At 41.1% G+C, this 24,112-nt stretch overlaps 1 protein-coding gene and 1 non-coding gene across 2 annotated transcripts in view; both read right to left on the reverse strand.

Moving 5' to 3' along the window:
* ERC2 (ELKS/RAB6-interacting/CAST family member 2) overlaps window positions 1–24,112 on the reverse strand; it is a 304,510-nt gene that overhangs the window by 70,396 nt on the left and 210,002 nt on the right. The gene's annotated exons all lie outside the window — the stretch shown is intronic.
* LOC129548219 (U2 spliceosomal RNA) lies at window positions 22,100–22,284 on the reverse strand. The gene has a single exon (XR_008684300.2). It is a non-coding gene; the product is annotated as a U2 spliceosomal RNA (small nuclear RNA).

Genomic DNA, 24,112 nt, shown 5'->3' on the forward strand with positions numbered 1-24,112 from the left:
TTAGTGTTTTCTTCAGAAATAGAACTGGGACTGGAGTTGCTGGATTATATGATATTTTTATTTTTAGCTTTCTGAGGACTCTCCATACTGTTTTCCATAGTGGCTGCACTGATTTACAATCTCACCAATAGGGTATGAGGGTTCCCTTTTCTCCACATTCTCACCAACATTTGCTATTTGTGGTCTTTTGATGATAGCCATTTTGACAGGTATGAGGTGATATCTCATTGACACAAATGGGTTTTAATACACAAGTACAGGCGGCTGTGATGGCACACGAGTGTGGCCGAGAGGAGCTACCCCGGGCCTGAGGACAGGGGCCACAGCTGAAAGGAGCTACCCTGCATCAGAGGTAAGGAGCAGTGGTTGCGCTGTGCTGGAGCAGCCATGAAGAGAGACCCCACGTCCAAGGTAAGAGAAACCCAAGGAAGACGGTAGGCACAGAGAGAGGGGACCAGAGGGCAGACAGATTGAAACCACAATCACAGACAACTAGCCAACCTGATCACACGGACCCCAGCCTTGTCTAACTCAGTGAAACTAAGCCATGCCGTGTGGGGTCACCCAAGACGGGCGGGTCATGGTGGAGAGGTCTGACAGAATGTGGTCCACTGGAGAAGGGAATGGCAAACCACTTCAGTATTCTTGCCTTGAGAACCCCATGAACAGTATGAAAAGGCAAAATGATAGGACACTGAAAGACGAAGTCCCCAGGTCGGTAGGTGCCCAATATGCTACTGGAGATCAGTGGAGAAATAACTCCAGAAAGAATGAAGGGATGGAGCTAAAGCAAAAACACCACCCAGTTGTGAATGGGACTGGTGATGGAAGCAGGGTTCGATGCTGTAAAGAGCAATATTGCAGAGGAACCTGGAATGCTAGGTCCATGAAACAAGGAAAACTGGAAGTGGTCAAGCAGGAGATGACAAGAGTGAATATTGACATTCTAGGAATCAGTGAACTAAGATGGACTGCAATGGGTGATTTTAACTCAGATGACCATTATATCTACTAGTGTAGGCAAGAATCCCTTAGAAGAAATAGAGTAGCCATCATGGTCAACAAAAGAGTCCGAAATGCAGTACTTGGATGCAATCTCAAAAATGACAGAAAGATCTCAGTTCATTTCCAAGGCAAACCACTCAATATCATGGTAATCCAAGTCTAAGCCCCGGCCAGTAATGCTGAAGAAGCTCAAGTTGAACAGTTCTATGAAGACCTACAAGACCTTCTAGAACTAACACCCAAAAAGATGTCCTTTTCATCATAGGGGACTGGAATGCAAAAGTAGGAAGTCAAGAAACACCTGGAGTAACAGGCAAATTTGGCCTTGGAGTACAGAATGAAGCAAGGCAAAGGCTAATAGAGTTCTGCCAAGAGAATGCACTGGTCATAGCAAACACCCTCTTCCAACAACACAAGAGAAGACTCTACACATGGACATCACCAGATGGTCAACACCGAAATCAGATTGATTATATTCTTTGCAGCCAAAGATGGAGAAGCTGTATACAGTTAGCAAAAACAAGACCAGGAGCTGACTCTGGCTCAGATCATGAACTCCTTATTGCCAAATTCAGACTCAAATTGAAGAAAATGGAGAAAACCACCATACCATTCAGGTATGACCTAAATCAAATCCCTTATGATTACACAGTGGAAGTAAGAAATAGATTTAAGGGATTAGATCTGATAGACAGAGTGCCTAATGAACTATGGATGGACATTTGTGACATTGTACAGGAGACGGGAATCAAGACCATCCCCAAGAAAAAGAAATGCAAAAAAGCAAAATGGCTGTCTGAGGAGGCCTTACAAATAGCTGTGAAAAGAAGGGAAGCAAAAAGCAAAGGAGAAAAGGCAAGATATACCCATCTGAATGCAGAGTTCCAAAGAATAGCAAGGAGAGATAAGAAAGCCTTCCTCAGGGATCAATGCAAAGAAATAGAGGAAAACAACAGAATAGGAAAAACAAGAGGTCTCTTCAAGAAAATTAGAGATTCCAAGGGAACATTTCATGCAAAGATGGGCTCAATAAACGACAGAAATGGTAGGGACCTGACAGAAGCAGAAGATATGAAGAACAGGTGACAAGAATACACAGAAAAACTATACAAAAAAGATCTTCACGACCAAGATAATCACGATGGTGTGATCACTCACCTAGAGACAGACATCCTGGAATATGAAGTCAAGTGGGCCTTAGGAAGCATCACTACGAACAAAGCTAGTGGAGGTGATGGAATTCCAGTTGAGCTATTTCAAATCCTGAAAGATGATGCTGTGAAAGTGCTGCACTCAATATGCCAGCAAATTTAGAAAACTAAGCAGTGGCCACAGGACTGGAAAAGGTCAGTTTTCATTCCAATCCCAAAGAAAGGCAATGCCAAAGAATGTTCAAACTACCACACAACTGCACTCATCTCACGTGCTAGTAAAGTAATGCTTAAAATTCTCCAAGCCAGGCTTCAGCAGTATGTGAACCATGAACTTCCAGATATTCAAGCTGGTTCTAGAAAAGGCAGAGGCACCAGAGATCAAATTGCCAACATCCGCTGGATGATCGAAAAAGCAAAAGAGTTCCAGAAAAACATCTATTTCTGATTTATTGACTATGCCAAAGCCTTTGACTGTGTGGATCACAATAAACTGTGGAAAACTCTGAAAGAGATGGGAATACCAGACCACCTGACCTGCCTCTCGAGAAATCTGTATGCCGGTCAGGAAGCAACAGTTAGAACGTGGAATGACAGACTGGTTCCAAATAGGAAAAGGAGTGCGTCAAGGTTGTATATTGTCACCCTGCTTATTTAACTTCTATGCAGAGTACATCATGAGGAACGCTGGGCTGGAAGAAGCACAAGCTGGAATCAAGATTGCTGGGAGAAATATCAATAACCTTAGATATGCAGATGATACCACCCTTACGGCAGAAAGTGAAGAACTAAAGAGCCTCTTGATGAAAGTGAAAGAGGAGAGTGAAAAAGTTGGCTTAAAGCTCAGCATTCAGAAAACTAAGATCATGGCATCTGGTCCCACCACTTCATGGCAAATAGATGGGGAAACAGTGTCAGACTTTATTTTTCTGAGCTCCAAAATCACTGCAGATGGTGATTGCAGCCATGAAATTAAAAGATGCTTACTCCTTGGAAGGAAAGTTATGATCAACCTAGACAGCATATTAAAAAGCAGAGACATTACTTTGCCAACCAAGGTCTGTCTAGTCAAGGCTATGGTTTTTCCAGTAGTCATGTTTGGATGTGAAAGTTGGACTATAAAGAAAGCTGAGTGCCGAAGAATTGATGCTTCTAAACTGTGGTGTTGGAGAAGACTCTTGAGAGTCCCTTGGACTGCAAGGAGATCCATCCAGTCAATCCTAAAGGAGATCAGTCCTGGGTGTTCATTAGCAGGACTAATGTTGAAGCTGAAACTCCAATACTTCAGCTACCTGATGTGAAGAGCTGACTCATTTGAAAAGACCCTGATGCTGGGAAAGATTGAGGGCAGGAGGAGAAGGGGACGACGGAGGATGAGATTTTTGGATGGCATCACTGACTCGATGGACATGGGTTTGGGTGGACTCCGGGAGTAGGTGATGGACAGGGAGGCCTGGCGTGCTGCGGTTCATGGGGTCGCAGAGCTGGACACGACTGAGCGACTGAACTGAACTGATACCCAAGGTTACCAACACGTTCTTAATCCACCCACACACATGTAAGTCTACATCCAATATAGAAAGCCTTAACCCCATGGGAGACCCAGAGATACTAATAAAATTGAGATACTTTGTGTTCCCCTATGAGTCAGGCACATGCTAAGAGCTTTCCATGGCTACCAACTGAATGGAAGGCTGCCCACCAAAGAAGTGACTCACTCACTTAGAATACATTTCCTATCATCACCTCATTTCTTGGCCTCTGTTGGGAGGGAATCTGCGCTCCCTCCTTTCACTTTTCCATATCTGTCCCTTGTTTATCCTGTTAATCTCCCCTCAGGGAACCCCTTTCTGATGAACATCCGGCCTTCCATCGCCTAAGTAGGTTCTTCAGTAAAATCTCCCTTATAGGATTTGGTTTTCTCTTTCTGTATGCCATCTCTTTTTCCCCATTTGTTAACTGCTCCAAGAGGAAGCCTAAACTGTCAGCATACTTAGGAGGGGAAAAAAGTGTTATCTGACATCCAGAAGCTGGTTGGGCACTCACAGCAAAGCTGTGTTAATCCCCTGTTGGACATAAATGGCCTCAGAGAACACTGACTTCAGACAAGCTTACTCTGAGAAGTGAGACCAAACAAGACAATGTCATAATTTTGTCTAAGTACAGACAGTCATAGTAGTAAGGACCCTGTGTTACCAACATAATACCAAACACCCATTCTCATGGTTAAAATGAGTGACCACCACTTATTTACCAATGACAATTCTATCTTCAAACTATTCTGTCCTTCCTACACATAAGATTTCTTGAGCTACTCAGTCATACCCACTTTCTCACAGCCTCCAATCCAGAGCAGAGCCTCCTTCCCTGAATCACTCAACCCAAGCCCAAATCCTATATATTTTTTTCTAATATCCTCTTACTAAGACTCCCCACTTCCCTATAGAGCATGTTCTCTCTCACTACAAGTAATAAATTCAAAACGCTCAACAAGTGTGTTCTTGGTGGTCACTGGCTGGCTGATTGATGCTAACGTGGAAGGAAACAAAGCCTATGCTCTGAAGGAAAATGGGATGTCATCTTACCAATACTTTCAGCCCATCAACAGTCACTCACCCCCAATTCACAGGGCTGGGGCCAGGATTTCAGCTCCTCAGATCCAGCATTCTGCCATCCCAACCACTAGCATTTATGAAAAACCAGAACTATGCCTCATGCGATTGTATCATTTTTCTATTTATTAAACTAGTACTGCAACTGAGATACTATTATTCTGCTCCAAGATACATATTATCTACCTACAAAGGATTTTGTGACCTGCATTTTACTTATGATTTTTTCCTTTGAGCAACTGTCAAGTTAGAGAAAATACCTCCTGTCCATGTGCAAGAAGACAGTTTCAGTTTTGTTTTAAATTAATCCTCTGCAGTTTCCTTAGGTTAGGAATCCTGTTTGGCTTACCATCATCTTACCCAGCACCAAGCACCATGCTTAGAACATAGTAGAGGCTCAAAATATTTGCTAACATTTTGTAGTTACAAAATTTAAAGAACATGGAAAATGGTTATTAAACAAGGAAAAGAAAGAGGGACTTCCCCCATGGTCCAGTGGTTAATACTCCACTCCCAGTGCAGGGGACGTGGGTTCAATCCCTGGTTGGGGAACTAAGGTCCCACATGCCATGGGGTTCAGTCAAAAATATTTCTTTTAAAGCCGGATGCATTCATACAGGGACTTTCACCAGTGAAAAGATGAAAGTTTGCAGAGATGAGAAGAGAGTTGAAGGCACTATGGGTACGTGAGAAGGGTCTCCATCCCACTCCCAAGCTACCTTCCCAGCTGGTGGTCAAGAAGAAGAGCATACAAACAACTCCATCTAGAAGTCCTAGGCCCAGAGGCTCTCTTATCCATCTCCATTCCTAACAGCGTTTGGGTAACCCCCACATCCTTATGGAGGACGCATCCAAATCCTCTGATCTCTTTTGACTTCCTCCATCTCCAACTGTCTTTTTGTTTGCTCCGTTGCAACATGTTCACAATTCCCCTCAAAACTTTGTAAACCCCAAAAACTAACTCCATCAAACCTTTACACTAACATCCTGCGTTTTAACTTCACCTTCCACCCTCATCTTCCTTGCTCAACTACTTCCACCTCATCCTGATCTCCAACCCATGGATCCCAACACATCATCAGCCCTCTGGGCATTTCCTCACTTGCCCTGCTTAGATTCCAACCGGCTCATCATACCTACTCTTTTGCAAGGACCTTCGCATCCTTTGTTCCTCTCATCCCATAGCATTCTTAAGTTTACATACCTATACAGTGTGTTCTGCTACAACACGTGTCTTCATAAAACCAATTAGTTCAGATGTGACTGGTAAACAGGTGAAAGAATTCAGTAGAATGTAGAAGTTGGGTTGGTTCATAAGCAATTTTTCTGAGGCAACAGAGAGTAAGAATACAGGAGTAGATTTAAGCCTCTGACAGAAAAGACAAGAAATGGGTATCAGCTTGATTAAAGACTTTCCAACTCTATTTTTTAAAAATTAAAAAAAAAAAAAAAAGAAACCTCGTACATGTCCTCCTCCCTGCCCAGAGTCATACCCCAGGCTTACCTCAGGTTGTAGCAAGTAGTATTTCTTCCTATGCCCTCCTTAACACAAATCTTACCAACTCAGTTCTATTTCTATGTGCACTGCTTCAGCACCCCAAAACAATCTCTCCATCTCTCTTTTTTTGTGCTTTTTTATTTCCTGAGATACCAACAATACAAAGAGCTGTTTATAAAGAGGTAGCTCAGTTGGAATATTCATACCATGTTGGCAGCAGTGTAAACTGGAATGATCATCCTGGAAAACTATTTGACAGTATCTACTAAACCACCTTATAACCCAATAGTCCCACCCAAGATGAATGAATGAAGATGTCCACCCAAAGACATATATAAGAATATTCACAGCAGTTTTACTTATAATAAAAAATAGATGTAATATACAGCATGAGGAATACAGCCAATATTTTATAATAACTTAATGGAGTATAATCTATAAAAACATCAAATCACAATGTTGTACACCTGAAACTAATAAAACATTGTAAATCAACTATACTTAAAAAAGAAATAAAACTAAAAGCTTAAAACAACCTAAATGTCAACAACAGCAGATGGCATAAACAAGTATCAGTTCAGTTTCTCAGTCACGTCTGACTCTTTGCAACCCCATGGACTGCAGCACGCCAGGCCTCCCTACCTATCGCCAACTCCTGGAGTTTACACAAACTCATGTTCATTGAGTCAGTAATGCCACCCAACCATCTCATTCTCTGTCGCCCCCTTCTCTTCCTGCCTTCAATTTTTCCCAGCATCAAGGGTCTTTTCAAATGAATCAGTTCTTCGCATCAGGTGGCCAAAGTATTGGAGCTTCAGCTTCAGCATCAATCCTTCCAATGAACACCCAGGACTGATTTCCTTTAGGATGGACTGGTTGGATCTCCTTGTAGTCCAAGGGACTCTTAAGAGTCTTCTCCAACACCACAGTTCAAAAACATCTTTTCTTCGGTGCTCAGCTTTCTTTATACTTCAACTCTCACATTCATACGTGACTACTGGAAAAACCATAGCTTTGGCTAGACGGACCTTTGTTGGCAAAGTAGTGTCTCTGCTTTTTAATATGCTGGCTCGTTTATATATTCACATGATTTATTACACAATAATAAAACAAACTACTAATATGCATGGGCACATGGAATAATTTCGTAGATATGATGAGGAGAGAAGATGCCAAACACAGAATATAGAAGTCCACATATATATTACTACAAGGACTGGCAGGACTGTGGTCAGCTTGAGGGGATGTAATCAGGAGGTACACAAGGGTCTGTGGTAGACAGGGAATATCCTGTGTCTTGTTCTGAGTGATGATTACATGACTGTAAACATATTTTTTCTTTTCTTTCTTGCAGTTTTTTCTTTTACTTATAAAATACACAAAGCATAAAATTTATCATCTTAACCATTTTAAGTCTACAGTTCAGTGGCATTAAGCACATTCACAGTAGTGCAACAATCATTACCATCCATCTCCTAAACATTTTTCATTTTTCCCAAATTGAAATTACATACTTCAATAATAACTCCCCATAACCCTACATTCCAGCCCATGGCAACTACCATTCTACTCTGTCTCTGAGAAGTGGACTACTCTAGGTACCTCATATAGGCAGAACCATATGGTATTTGCCCTTTTGTGACGGCCTTATTTCACTGAGCATAGCAGTCATGTATGGATGTGAGAGTTGGACCATAACAGAAGACTGAGTGCCAAAGAATTGATGCTTTTGAACTGTGGTGTTGGAGAAGACTCTTGAGAGTCCCTTGGACTGCAAGGAGATTAAACTAGTCCATCCTAAAGAAAATCAATCCTGAATTTTCAATGGATGGATTGATGGTGAGGTTGAAGCTCCGATACTTTGCCCACCTGATGTGAAAAGTTGACTCACTGGAAAAGACCCTGATTCTGGGAAAGATTGAAGGCAGGAGGAGAAGGAGACAACAGAGGACAAGACGGTTGGATGGCATCACCAACTCAATCGACAAGAGTTTGAGCAAGCTCCGGGAGATGGTGAAAGACAGGGAAACATGGCGTGCTGCAATCCATGGGGTCGCAAAGAGTCGGACACGACTGAATGACTGAACAACAACAAACAACTTCACAGTCCACCCGCAGTGTAGGTTGAGTTAGATCTTCCTTACTTTTCAAGGTTGAATAATATTCCATTATATGGATATACCACATTAGCTTATTCATTTACCTATCTATAGACACTTGCATTGCTTGTGTCTTTTGGCTATTGACTAATGTCTCCTGAAAGAGCCTCTGGCTAGACTTAAATACCTGCTTGGGCTGTCCATGTTTCCCTGGTGGGGGGAGGGGAGAAGGACACCAATTATTGCTTTTGTTAGTGCTTTGGTTACAAATGTGCACAGATATTTAACAATCCTAATTTTATTTAGTTGCATAGATTTCTATTTAGTTAAAGAGATTTAACTAGTCCTATTTTTCCTATAAGTTCCCAATACCTTTAATGCACGATTTCACAGAATGTCATTTTCAAGACTTCATGTATTTTGTTATAATATTTAAAATATATGTTAACATTTATTTAGAATATATTTACCAAGTGCCTATCACGTTCCAAGCAATGTTTCTGTTTACTGAGACTACAACAGTAAACAAAATAGACCCAAAAGAGTCCCCCACCTTTCTAGAGCCTAGGTATGTAAAAATAGGTATTTTTAATGGGACAACTGATAGACATATTCATGTGTTTACTTTTAACAGTTCTCCCACTGCACTATCAACTCCATGACGGCAAGGTCTGTCCTCTTATCGAGACCCAAGCACAGTGCTATACACACAAAAGGTGCTTCTGCTATCCTTTAAAAACTTGAAAGGCACTTGCAGCCAAGCTTCAATTTTACAAATAAAAAAGATGGTTTGAGACATGACAATAGCCTCCCAAATCACACTGTTGATGAGTATCAAGCTGAATGGAATTGGGGTCTCCAGGTTCCCCTCTAGGACTTTTCAAGTACAAAGCAAACTCTAAGAACTAAGGAAACTTGTGTACTACTGTTGTCTAGTAGCTTAGTTGTATTTGACTCTTTGCAACCCCACGGAGTGTAGCACGCCAGGCTCCTCTGTCCATGGGATTCTCCAGGCAAGAACACTGGAGTGGGTTGCCATTTCCTCCTCGAGGGGATTGTCCTAACCCAGGGATCAAACCAGCATCTCCTGCATTGCAGGTGGATTCTTTATCACTGCACCACTTGAGAAGTACAATACTTTAGTACAAAGTCTGAAGGGTTTACGTCTTTGCTCAGAGATTCATCTAAGAAAAACTAAAAAACAATAACTAGCTAAAACAATCAAAGAAGATGTGACAGTCCTTGCCAATTTTTCCAGAAGGTTTCTAGTCATTTATAATGCTTGCTAATAACTTAAGTAGAACATATAACATTGATTGAGACATCTCCAATGATAAACAAAAAATGAGAATAAGCTCCATTGCTTTGAAATAGTGTTCATCACACTACTAACCCTTGTATTTGTAAAATAACTTCAGGGGCTTCCCAGGTAGCGCTAGTGGTAAAGAACATGTCTGCAATGCAGGAAACTTAAGAGACACAGGTTTGATCCCTGGGTCAGGAAGATCCTCTGGAAAAGGACACGGCAACCTACTCCAGTATTCTTGCCTGGAGAATTCCATCGACAGAGGAACCCGGCATGCTACAGTCCACGGGCTCATAGAGTCTCACATGACTGAAGATATAGTGAATTCATGAACACTATTTGAAAGCATGATAAAGACCATTTCAAACCCAGTATTGTTGAATAAGGCAAGTCAGCATCTATATATCATTACAGTAAGGTGCTTTTAAATTTTTCCAAATTATTATAGAGTAGTAGACTATTTCCTTGGGATCGTTGAATTCAAAATCATTAGGCAGGAAAAAAAAGAACTTCATAAATTATTCATGCCAGAATTATGTACTCAGAAAATATTATCTTCTTCACAGAACTAACTATATTTAATATTTGTGTTTTTTAACCATTTTATTGTTGACATAGGAATAGAAAGGTAAACTAAAGTTTGTGTCATAAAAAAAGTAATACTAAATGGCATTCAAATGTTCTTTGCCATTTCTCCCAGCATTTCCAAGATATGTACTACCTCTCATATAGATGATTATAATAGCTTTTATGCATATTTCACCCAAGTGAAAATAATAAAATTAAAAGTAAGGGAATAACAACACGTGTCATGTGTTAAGGAAAGCACCATGCCATGTGCTTTGGTCATCGTCTCTTAATCCTCACAGTAACTCTGAAAAGTAGAACTATTATTACCCTCATTTTATAGAGGTAGAAACTGACGCTTAAGCATATTCAAATCACTTGGAATTCAAAATAGGAAAGTGCAATCCCAGGGTTCATGTCGTTAACACTCTTCCATATACATATTTACTGCTTCCACTCTAAATTCAAATTTAGCTCTCTAAAGCATGGTGTTTCAATACCTTGCATGACTCCTTGTGTATGAAGAAAAAATTATTTCACTCAGCATTCAAAGCCCTTCCTGTCCTGACCCCAAATCTGTCTTCAAAACCTGTCTCTCACACTTCAATCACTGAACGGAGCATTTTTTTCCCCTAATATACAACAATTTCCCAAACCCTTCACCTGTGTGCATACTCTTAGGAATGCCCCACCAATTCATCTCTTCCTGTCAAAAACCAACCCATTACCCAAGACCTATCTACAAGCTGCCACCTTGTGGCAATCCTTCAACCAACTAGGCACATGGTGTATATATAGCAAATCTGATCAGAATATTCAAACACAAGGCAGCCAATCAGAACTCCATGAGATTCCAAGACATAACTATACGCAACACATTACAAAGTAAAGTGGTTGAACTTGAGGCAATTATGCATGGGTTACAGTTATGACACATTGATCTTCATTAACATATTTCTCTATGTGAGTCACAGAAAAATAGGCCGGGTCTGACAGGTTGAATTTTAGCAGTCAATCACCACCATTAGCTGTTCTCTTCAAAAATATAGAATGCTTAAATAAGAAAGGAAAATCATTCTAAAAAAATTATCTCTTCAGTTGCCAAATCAAGCGGAGTCTCTCTCAGGGAGGTTTCTCTTAACAATCTAGAATTTCTCTCTTTTTATCTTTCAGAAAGCATCCACCTATACTCCAATGGCCTCCATTCCAGAGGAGCTATGTGCATGTATCAGCTCTGCTGATGCCTGGGACTTTGTCCACGTGCACAATTCCCCTGGGCACAAGCAGATAACATAACACTCAACGAGCAACCCAAAGAAAAAAGTGAAAGTGAAATGGCCAGGGCCATGATATGGCCCTGCCATCCTTTTCACATCACAAAGAGAACCCTACCCACCACCAGTAAGTGCTTGCAACCATCCTTTACAGTGGGGAATTTGAAAGCATGTGGAAAGGTATGTGCAAAATCAGAATGGAGAAGGGGTCTTTAGGGATAAAATATAAAGTTGGAGTTCATCAATGAAATTGGAAAGATTAGAAGGAACAAATATACCCTGATGACCTTGCTGCCTGACAATGAGAGATGGTCATCTGAAGACACACTGTGGTGGTAAGTGCTGCTTCTCTGAAACGCAGTGCTCACAGGCTTACTTTGGCAGCTGCCTTGAATTTGAAACCTGGCTGACCAGGTATGTGACCTCAGGAAACTTACTTCTTGACCTTCAATTCCCTCATCTATAAAACAAAAATAGTACCTCTCCCAGTGACCTGGGAATTGAGACAACACTTAGAAAGCACAGTGCATGCCACAGAGTAAATGCCAATAAGTTATGGATGCTGCTCTGATCATTTTATATTTATTATCTGAAGGTATTAAAACAAAGACTTATCTGTCTAAAACTGCTGCCAATACACCTGGTGACTATGGAAATGCTCTATCGTTGGCTGTGCGGTCTACTACAGTAGTTACTGGCCTCATGTAACTCTTGAATACCAGAAAGATTGCTAGACCAATGAAGAAACTGAAGTTTTAATTTTTCTTAACTTTCAGTTCAGTTCAGTTCAGTCGCTCAGTTGTGTCCGACTCTCTGTGGCCCCATGAATCACAGCACGCCAGGCCTCCCTGTCCATCACCAACTCCCGGAGTTCACTCAAACTCATGCCCATCGAGTCGGTGATGCCATCCAGCCATCTCATTCTCTGTCGTCCCCTTCTCCTCCCGCCCCCAATCCTTCCCAGCATCAGAGTCTTTTCCAGTGAGTCAACTTGTCACATGAGTTGGCCAAAGTATTGGAGTTTCAGCTTTAGCATCAGTCCTTCCAATGAACACCCAGGATTGATCTCCTTTAGAATGGACTGGTTGGATCTCCTTGCAGTCCAAGGGACTCTCAAGAGTCTTCTCCAACACCACAGTTCAAAAGCATCAATTCTTCGGCGATCAGCTTTCTTCACAGTCCAACTCTCACATAGCCTTGACTAGATGGACCTTTGTTGGCAAAGTAATGTCTCTGCTTTTTAATACGTTATCTAGGTTGGTCATAACTTTCCTTCCAAGGAGTAAGCGTCTTTTAATTTCATGGCTGCAATCAGCATCCGCAGTGATTTTGTTAACTTTAATTAATTTAAATGTAAACAGTCTCATGTGGATACTGTATACTATATTGAATAGCATGCATCTAGAATAATTAAAATACTACTTTCATTTGAAGGGAGAATGATCTAGCCTAATGGCTCTAAAATCCCATCTGGTAGAACACTACCAATCAGTCATCAAGTTTTCAATAGTGCATAGCAAAAGAAACCAAAAAAGTTAAGTGTTTTGAATTTTTCATAAAACTAAATTCATTCCATTTTAAGGACTATGGCTGGCTCAGCGGTGAGGAATCTACCTGCAATGCAGGAGATGTGGGTTTGATCCTTGGGTTAGGAAGATCCCCTGAAGACGGAAATGGCAACCTACTCCAATATTCTTGCCTGGAGAATCCCAATCCATGGGATCACAAAAGAGTCGGACACGACTGGGTAACTAAGTAACAACAACAGTTCCTCCTTCTGAGACTGGATGCTCACTTTAAATTCTTAAGAAATTTCATCATTCCTTCAACAATTGTAACTCCTCTCTATATGTCACGTATTATTCAGGGGATACAGTTAAAGTAAAACATTTTTCTGCTTCATGAAGCTTACATTCTACTGGAAGAAGACAGACAATAAACACACACACAGAGAAGTCTACAAGGAAAAATAAAGCATGAAAAGATATAGAGACTACAACAGGGGGAGGGAAAGGATCAAGGAAGCACTTTCTCATGCTACAGCACTTGAGTAAATACCCAAAGGAGGTGAAGGAGTTAGCCATGCGCTGAAGAAAAAGTATTCCACACAAAAGACACAGTAAATACAAAGGCCCAGAAGCAAAAACAAATGTGACGTATCCAAGAGATAGTTTAGTATAGTTAAAGTGAGTAAGTAACAGAATATAAGGTTAGGGCATTTACCAGAACCAGCATGTGGATGGATACTGTATGGACTTTTTTTGTTTTTAGAAAATTTTTATCTTGCAATACTTTTGGACTTGTAGAATAATTAAAGCTAGTTCAGAGAGCAGATCGCTGTTTTCCCTAATAGCAAACATCTCACAGAACTATGGACAGTTGTCAAAAGCAGAAAACAGCATCAGTACAATAGAATTAATTAAACTCCAGACTTTATTCATGTTTCACCACTTCTCCCACTACTGTCTTTTTCTGTCCCAGGATCCAATCCAGGACACCACACTGCATTTAGACGTGTCTCCTTAGTCCTTTCTGCCCTGTGACAGCTTCTCGGTCCTTCCTTGTTTGTCATGTCCTTGCAGTGTAAAGAATATTGACCAGGTATTTTGTAGATGATCCCTCAACATGGGTTTTTCTGATGTTTTCCTTGTGTTTAGTCTAGAGTTATGGGTTTGGGGGAAAATACCACAGAGATGAAGTGCCCTTGTCATCACATTCTATCAGGTGATGATATGATATCCACATGATTTATTACTGGTGAAGGACTCTTGGCTTTTATTGTAAATGAGATGGGAGCCACGAGAGAGTTTTGAGCAAAGGAGGGACATAGCCTCATTTTTAAAAAGATCATTCTTGAGCTGTGTTGAGAACAGTTTGTAAGAGGCAAGAAACATGGAAAGCAATCAGGAGGTTATGAATGATTTGGGAGAGAGATGATCATGCTGGTTTAGACTAGGGCTGTGGCAGCTGAGGTGGTTAAAGAAAAAAAGAAAAGAAAGGTTGAATTCTAGATTAGAACAAAAGGAGAACAACCAAATCTGCCAATGTGGATGTAAGAGAGAGACCAAGGTAATGGAAAGATTTCTGTCCTGAACATCAGGTGGGAAACACTGAAAGAAGACCAAGGGGATGGGAGGAATTAAGAATCTAGGTTGCACTTACTGCATCTACAATCCCTATGAGATATATAAGCAGAGAGGTGGAGTAGCAATTGAACAGATGATTCTAGAATTCAAAGGTGATGCTGAGGTCAAAGATATAAATTTGAGAATCATCAATAAACAGATGGTATCTCAAGTCATAAACTGAGTGATCTCACCTAGGAATTGTGTGTTGAGAAAAGAGAAAAAGTCTGACATTGAAAACTAGCTGATGATAGCTAGGATTTTATTTTTCAATTTCCTAAGTTGGAAAAATTAAAAGCTGGCAACCCCTATGGCCATCTTCAAAGGTTTGGTGATATATATATAAATAATATATATACTAAACATGTACTTATTGTACAAAGTCCTGAGAGAGAACCATAGGTAACATCTCTAGTCCCCTCTACTATCTTCAGCAATTTTTCAAAGATTTCTTGGAAGGCAGTACTTTTCTTGGACTGGAAGTTTATACTTTGGAGAGGAGGGAAGGAGGTATGATTTTAAGGCATGATTCTAATATTTTTCTCCCTATCTTCTTAAGCACTGGTTTTCAAGCTTTGGTGTGAATCAGAATATTAAACTAGAGGACTTGTTAAACATGGACTGCTAAGCCCAGCCTCAGAGTTTCTCATTCAGCAGGTCTGGGGTCAGCCAGAAACGTTGAATTCCTAACAAGTTCTTAACTGATACCAATGCCGCTTATCTGAAGACCACATTTTGACAACTAGTGCTCTCAAGAATGTCCTTATGTCAAAGGCATAGCTGAGAAGATTTGTGTGGACACTAATCTCTTTTATTTACTTCCAGCAGGGCAATGATTGGTGGTCAACAGTGCCTGCAAGATTTTACCATATGATTTGCAAATCCAGCCCTAGATATTTACTGTGTGAATCATTTTCCAACCATCCAGAACTTCCAGGAATTCATGGACACCAAACCACACACTTCTGAAAGCCTTCCCTAAAAGGAAAGCTTAAGAGAAGCCCAGAGGATATGAAGTAAAGACACTCAAAAATAAATTCAACAATTACTTCATAGCAACACTGTCAAACTTTGACATAACCAAAGGCCATATGAAATCAGCTACAGCAAAACCTAAGTAATTCAGAAAAAAGACAGCCCAGCCAAACTGTGGGAAAAAATATTCTAATAAATCTTACTACTCCTTTTAAAAACTATACCACAATTGAGGACTAATAAGAAAAAGAAAGTTCAGTTAAAATTGTTCTACATTATTAAATACTACATTATTTTCTATTTTCATTATATTTCATTATTAAATACTACATTTTCATTATGTTCTACATTATTAAATAATTGTTCTAAATTATTAAATATATTCTAAAATATTAAATAAAAATTCAGAATTATGTCATGTATTCAGTCAAGTTTGCATTCGTAATTTAATGAAGTAAATATTTAGTGAAAGCATATTCTGGACAAGGCACTGTTGTAATAAACTATACTATCCACTTATCCCCTGACACAGTGATGTCTATGGCATGAGCTACTCAGTGTTGTAACAGAAATATATATATCATACTAAACACAGAGGTAAAACAAACCATTACACAGGGGAAATCAGTCCTAAGAAGGACCTGTAAGAATGGAAGGGCATCCCAGGTGGAAATACAGAAGACACCAAGTTTCAGAAACAGAAAACAGCTCAGCGAATTTTGGGGGAAGGCGGTAAAAAGTGTCAAAAGTGGAAGATGCTCTTAGGAGTATAGCAAAGGGTGAGGCTATTAAAGTGGGAGGGAGACCACCAAAGGCAACTGATAAGAATGTAGCCTTCACAGCACTTTCAACAAGAAGTAAATGGATAAAGCTTTACTCTATACAGGAAATAGAGCAACCCTGTCAGAAACCAGAATTTAGGCATAAAGAGAGTAATACCAATGTCAGGTATGAAAACTTTCCTGAGGTTCACACAATATGATAGAAAAGGTTAAGACAGAAATCAAACATTTGATTGCCAATATTCTTACTTGTTCCTCATAACCAGGTACTAGGCAGGAGTGGGGGAATTATCCCCTGTTGAGGCTCTAAGTGCTGCTTTAACAAAGGATTCTAATACAGCAAACCCTATTGATAATCACTGCCAGAAACCAGCGAGCTGATTAATATTCTCTAATGAGAGACCCTGGACTGTAAGGAGATCAAATCAGTCAATCCTAAAGGAAATCAACCCAGAATATTCATTGGAAGGACTATTGCTGAAGCTCCAATACTTGGACACCCGATGCAAGGGGCTGACTCACTGGAAAAGACTCTGATGTTGGGAAAAACTGAAGGGAAAATGAGAAGGGGTGACAGAGGATGAGATGGTTAGATAGCATCACCGACTCAAGCAACACGAATCTGAACAAACTACAGGAGACAGTGGAGGACAGAAGAGACCAGCATGCTACAGTCCATGAGGCTGCAGAGTTGGACACGACTTAGGGACTGAACAACAATCAGTAGGAATGTAACAAAAACTTAAACAGAAGCTGAAGAAATTTCAGTTCAAGTCCAGCCAAATCCAAGTGTCAAGTTCTATGGTGCATGCCTTTGCTTCCACTTGAGTTAGCTTGCACATCCCTTCAGAGGTAAGATCCATGGATTCTCTTATAGGAGGACAAAGGAGTCGGTTGTGGTGGAAAACATCAAGCCTTCTTACAGAGGCCAACATACAAAGCAGTTGGACCTGTTTGAAAGTATTTATTTAAAATTTTCATTCCAGTAAGAAATGAGCATCAAGGGCCAAGAGAAAAAGAAAGGCCCTCAAGGGGCCATCTTCACAGCTACCACGTGGCCCAGGCTACTACTGCTCTTATTCACTTTGGGACTGCAACAGTTTCCTAGTGTCCAGTGTGCTGGGGACGGTCAGAGTAAAGATTGTCCTGGTAAGTATTAAAGCACCTCCTCTTGCTCTCAGAAACATCCCAGTTTGAATGATGTATGGTCACTCTTCTTCTTATTTATTCTCACCTAACTTCAATCCCTCTCCACATCACAGGCAAAATGATACTTGCTACACTCCTACAATGCTGGATTCCTTCCCAGCCAAACCTTTCTTTTGCACCCACTGTGTTGGCATCCAAGGCCTGCCCTGCTAGGCTCATTCCTGCACCTTCACTTCTATCCCCCCAGAATGCTTTAGTTCCTCAGGGATGCTGGAGACTTCTGCCTTAGGCCCTCACACATGCTATTCCTGCTATCATGAATGCTCTTCCCCATCAATTCCCTTTCCCTGTAATTCCCAGTCAGCATGTAGAGCTCAACTCTAAAATCACTTCCTCAGGAAAGCCCTCCTTGACTACTTCTTCAGACTGTGCATTTGCCCTTCTACTTAAAACGCCTCATATGCAACTAAATACTTGTGTGTATAGTTGTTTAATGTTTGTCTCCACAGTACACAGCTCTCTCAGAGCAGGAAGTGTGATCGGGTTTGCTCACCATTGAATCCCCAGTCGCTAGAAGAGTGTCCTCCTCATAACAGGTGCTCAATATTACTAAATAAAAGAATTCACTTACCTGACCACATGTGGAAAATAAAGTCCTCATTTGTAAACTGACTTCATTTCTTCCAATGGTTTAGTGCTGAATAATTTCCCATTGATGTGCTTACAAATCCACAAACTTAATGGCTTAAAACAACACAAATCTTCTAATCTTATAGTTCTAGAGACAAGAAGTCCCAAATGAATCTCGCAGATTATAAGAAAGGTGTCAGCAGGATCGCTGAAGGCTCTCGGGGAGACTCCCCGTCTTTGCCTTTTCAAGCATTTAGAGGCTGCCTGCATTTGTTGGCTCCTGGGCACATTTCATCTCCAAAGCCAGTAATCACTTTACTCTAATATCCTCCTCTATCATCACATCTCCTTCTCTGAGTCTAACTCTCTTGCCTCTCTCTTTCACTTACAAACATCTTTGTGATTACCTTAGGCTTACGTAGATAATTCAGGATAATCACCCTATCTCAAAATCCTTAATTCGGAGACATCTGCAAGACCCTTTTGCCATGTAAAAGCAACACTCTCACACAGGTGTATAGAACAGTCTTTGGGACTCTGTGGGAGAGGGTGAGGGTGGAATGATTTGGGAGAATGGCATTGAAGCATGTATATTATATGTGAAACAAATCACCAATCCAGGTTCGACCCATGATACAGGATGCTCAGGGCTGGTGCACGGGGACGACCCGGAGGGAGGAAGTGAGGAGGAGGGAGGTGGGAGGGGGGTTCAAGAAGGGGAACACATGTACACCTGGGGCAGATTCACGTCAATGTATGGCAAAAACAACCAATATAATATTGTAAAGTAATTAGCCTCCAATAAAAAAAAATTTTTTTAAAACAAAAAAAAGCAACACTCTCACAGGTATCAAAGGATTAGACTGTCCACATCTTTGTTGGGGGGTATTATTTTGCCTATAAATGGTTTTAAATGTACTTCTTTCCCTCTAAGAATACTAAAAACAGCATCAACAGAAATGAAGATCTATTACAGTTCTGTATCTTAGAGAATTACTGTGAAAACTCACCTATAGACGAGGCAAAGAATTCAGTTCAGTTCAGTTCAGTCGCTCAGTCGTGTCCGACTCTCCGCGACCCCATGAATCACAGCACGCCAGGCCTCCCTATCCATCACCAACTCCCGGAGCTCACTCAAACTCACATCCACAGAGTCAGCGATGCCATCCAGCCATCTCATTCTCAATCGTCCCCTTCTCCTCCCGCCCCCAACCTTTCCCAGCATCAGAGTCTTTTCCAGTGAGTCAACTCGTCGCATGAGGTGGCCAAAGTATTGCAGTTTCAGCTTTAGCATCAGTCCTTCCAAAGAACACCCAGGATCGATCTCCCTTAGAATGGACTGGTTGGATCTCCTTGCAGTCCAAGGGACTCTCAAGAGTCTTCTCCAACATCACAGTTCAAAAGCATCAATTCTTCGGCTATCAGCTTTCTTCACAGTCCAACTCTCACATCCATACATAACCACGGGAAATACCATAGCCTTGACTAGACGGACCTTTGTTGGCAAAGTAATGTCTCTGCTTTTTAATATATTATCAAGGTTGGTCATAACTTTCTTTCCAAGGAGCAAGCGTCTTTTAATTTCATGGCTGCAATCAGCATCTGCAGTGATTTTGGAGCCCCCAAAATAAAGTCTGACACTGTTTCCACTGTTTTTCCTTCTATTTCCCATGAAGTGATGGGACCAGATGCCATGATCTTTGTTTTCTGAATGTTGAGCTTCAAGTCAACTTTTTCACTCTCCTCTTTCACTTTCATCAAGAGGCTTTTGAGTTCCTCTTCACTTTCTGCCATAAGGGTGGTGTCATCTGCATATCTGAGGTTATTGATATTTCTCCCAGCAATCTTGATTCCAGCTTGTGCGTCTTCCAGCCCAGCGTTCCTCATGATATACTCTGCATATAAGTTAAATAAGCAAGGTGACAATATACAGCCTTGACGCACTCCTTTTCCTATTTGGAACCAGTCTGTTGTTCCATGTACAGTTCTGACTGTTGCTTCCTGACCTGCATACAGGTTTCTCAACAGGCAGGTCAGGTGGTCTGGTATTCCCATTTCTTTCAGAATTTTCCACAGTTTATTGTGATCCACACAGTCAAAGGCTTTGGCATAGTCAATGAAGCAGAAATAGATGCTCTTCTGGAACTCCCTTGCTTTCTCCATGATCCAGCGAAGAGTTCAATTCAGTTCAGTTCAGTCGCTCAGTCGTGTCCGACTCTCCGCGACCCCATGAATCACAGCACACCAGGCCTCCCTGTCCATCACCAACTCCCGGAGCTCACTCAAACTCATGTCCACAGAGTCAGTGATGCCATCCAGCCATCTCATTCTCGGTCGTCCCCTTCTTCTCCCGCCCCCAACCTTTCCAAGCATCAGAGTCTTTTCCAGTGAGTCAACTCATCGCATGAGGTGGCCAAAGTATTGCAGTTTCAGCTTCAGCATCAGTCCCTCCAATGAAAATAAACACTTTCATTCTTTTGTTGGAAGAACTTCTCATGTACTGAACATCTCAGATGATTTGCTCTATTCAAAGCAACTGTCCTAGCCAAGTGTGATTTAAAGTAAAATGGCACACACAATTGAAGAGGATACCTTCCTGTGAGCGGGTTTATACACACACACACACACACACACACACACACACATATATAAACTCAATTGGGTAATTAGAGGGCAGAGAATCTAATTCAGTTAAACATTATACGTTTTATACCAACACACCAAAAATGTAATTCCATGAGATAGACTATAACTGACATCAAAGGTCTTGACACACAGCTCTTAATTTTTAGACTATAAACCTTGGAATTTCTAGGATATTCTGGTGGTTTAGTGTATTAAGACAGGCTAGTTTCTGTTGGGATACAGGTTCTATAACAAGAAGCAGCAGCATTTTTCCCCATTGTCTTGAAACAATTGATTCTTCCTGATCTTCTTTAGAGTTTACAGTGAAACAACTGCTTTCACAAAGTCTTTTCTGTCCAAAACCCTTCAGTGTATGCCACCTCTCTCCCTTCTCAGGGAACCAAGCATATTCAAGGCCACACACTGTGTTCTTGTAAGATCTGGTCTCTTTCCTTAAACCTATTGTGTACTGAGTTATATCCAGAAGAGTTCCCTCCATCCAGGCATCTGCTTATCCATGAAGACAAGCAAGCTGGATTTCATCTAAAAGTTAAATTTCCTGACTCTTGGTACTGACATTTGTCTTTCTCCCACCTCTTTTAATTTACTTTTACCTTATGCATTCAAGAAATATCACTGAGTACCTACTCAATACCAAACTGAGTATTGAGCTGTAATAGTGAACAAGATAGGCATGGCTTCTCTCTACGTGGAGCTTACATTCTATTGGAGAGATGCAACTAAATAATTATATTAGCAATTCTAGTAATAATACTTGCTACGGAGGAAAGACAGTAGAAGTCACAAAATGGTGGCTGCTGCTGCTAAGTCACATCAGTCGTGTCCGACTCTGTGCGACCCCACAACGGCAGCCCACCAGGCTCCTCTGTCCCTGGGATTCTCCAGGCAAGAATACTGGAGTGGAACAAAATAGCTACACCTGGGCAAAAACTGAACAAGAATTTCAGATAGTTGCCAACTTTAAAAAAAATAATACTAATAAGGAAATTTCACAGTAAAACAAGGACTTTTTGTTATTCTTAAAAACTGGCTAGAACTGAGGAACAGCTGTCCTTTTTTGATATGGCACAGGATTTCTGGGTTTTCTGAGTCCTCAGCACTCCCTTATGCCTCCCTGGCACTGAGCCCAAGTTCTATCATCATTTGTGCTATCATATTCTATCATATCATGTTCTATCATATTTATGCTACTATTCCTTTCTACTGATCTGAGCTACTAGCCATACATGATTATCTAAATTTAACTTTTAATTAATTAAAATGTAAATGGCAACTTATCATTTAGGTCCACAGTTACAGTAGCCACATTAAGTGTTCAGCAGCCACATGTTGCTAGTAGCTACCATCATAAACTAGGCAGATATAGAACAAGTCCATCATCATGGAAGGTTCTGCTATCAATAGTACATTAAACTGATAAGAACAGATACTACACATGATCTTAGCCAAAAGGCCGAGAAGCGATTCAATAGTACATTTCATTCTTTACATCACATACTTACCTCCTACAGACATACCAGCTTGCAAGTCCTGCTATAACATGATATGAAACTTCTTGAAAAGGAGAATCAAAGTGAATCTGGGAATTCAAGGAAGACACCCCTGTGGAAGTAACCACAAAGCTGGGGTCTGAAAGACAATCGGTGCTGCCAACTAATGTGCCAACATTAGCTGATTAAAAATAGCTGGAGAAAAAGTAATCTAGGTAGGAAGAACAAACCATAAAAGAATATAAAGTGGAATTTATCCTTATGGAAATCTTTCCTGATGATCTTAGTTCACTAATATCTCCTTACTAAAAAAAAATCCTTGGTTAATTACCACATATTGCAGTAGTAGTGGGCTGCTGCTGCTGCTAAGTCACTTCAATCGTGTCCGACTCTGTGTGACCCCATAGATGGAAGCCCACCAGGCTCCCCCGTCCCTGGGATTCTCCAGGCAAGAACACTGGAGTGGGTTGCCATTTCCTTCTCCAAGTAGTGGGCTACTACAGGTAAAGTCAGAGCTTCAGATAACACTGTCACACTTTTTTTTTCAAGTATCACTTAAGAAGCCATCTCCCTTTGAAGGGCACATACCCAGAAAATCAACTTTTCTTCCTCTCTGTTTCAGGATGATACTTTCCAATCCTGAGACTATTAAGTCCCTAAGTGTGAAGGCCATCTGCTGAGCAGACTGTTTCCATGGGAACAGCAAATGCTCTTGCATGGATTCCACTGTAATATTTTTTCTTTCTAAAGGACAACGACTTCTCTTGGAGGAAGGAATCCTCATTTTTTTTAGAACCTGCATCCTCTGTTAAAATGGTGTGCTTTGGGAGTTGTTTCGGGTCCCATGTGCTAAATTTGCTAACAGCTTCTCAAGCCCTAGGGTCTTTTTTTTTTTTTTTTGGAGGCATTTTTTAGACCCCTAGTGGTAAGAATGGCAAGCCACTCCAGTACTCTTGCCTGGAAAATCCCATGGATGGAGGAGCCTGGTAGGCTGTAGTCCATGGGTTCGCTACGAGTCAGACATGACTGAGTGACTTCACTTTCACTTTTCACTTTCACACATTGGAGAAGGAAATGGCAGCCCACTCCAGTGTTCTTGCCTGGAGAATCCCAGGGACAGGGGAGCCTGGTGGGCTTCCGTCTATGGGGTCACACAGAGTCGGACACGACTGAAGTGACTTAGCAGCAGCAGTGGTAAGAATATGGAAGCAAGTCTGATCTTCCCATAGAGGGAGACCTTATTTTCTGGTTCCATGCAACCAAACTCTGAGTAACAACTTTTCCAAAGTTTCATTAGTTTGTATAAGAATAGAGAGAAATATTGTAAATAAGTGAAGTGAAGTCGCTCAGTTGTGTCCGACTCTTTGCGACCCCATGGACTGTAGCCCACCAGGCTCCTCCATCCATGGGATTCTCCAGGCAAGAATACTGGAGTGGGTTGCCATTTCCTTCTCCAGGGAATCTTCCCAACCCAGGGATCAAACCCAGGTCTCCCGATTGCAGGCGGACGCAAATGACTTAAGTACTGACCTAAAAAGCTCATAGGCCAGAGATACAATCAGACTTGTAAACAAGCATAACCCTTCTAATCAGTACTAAAACAGACATATGTCACAGGTGCTAAATAAACAACCAACACATGTTGGTAAAAACATCAAGGCAAGTCAACATGTAAATTCTACAGAACCATCTCTCATATTGCTCTTCCACTGACCTCTCACAGGACACACAAGTGCAGTTTTTGAGGCAAAAATCAACTCAGCTTGTTACTTCCCAGCCTAAGCCATTTTGCCCACTCCCACA

This window comes from Moschus berezovskii, chromosome 24 (genome assembly GCF_049115385.1).
Source record: "Moschus berezovskii isolate FMDL1 chromosome 24, NW_MosBer_1.0, whole genome shotgun sequence".
In the NCBI taxonomy this organism is placed as follows: Eukaryota; Metazoa; Chordata; class Mammalia; order Artiodactyla; family Moschidae; genus Moschus; species Moschus berezovskii.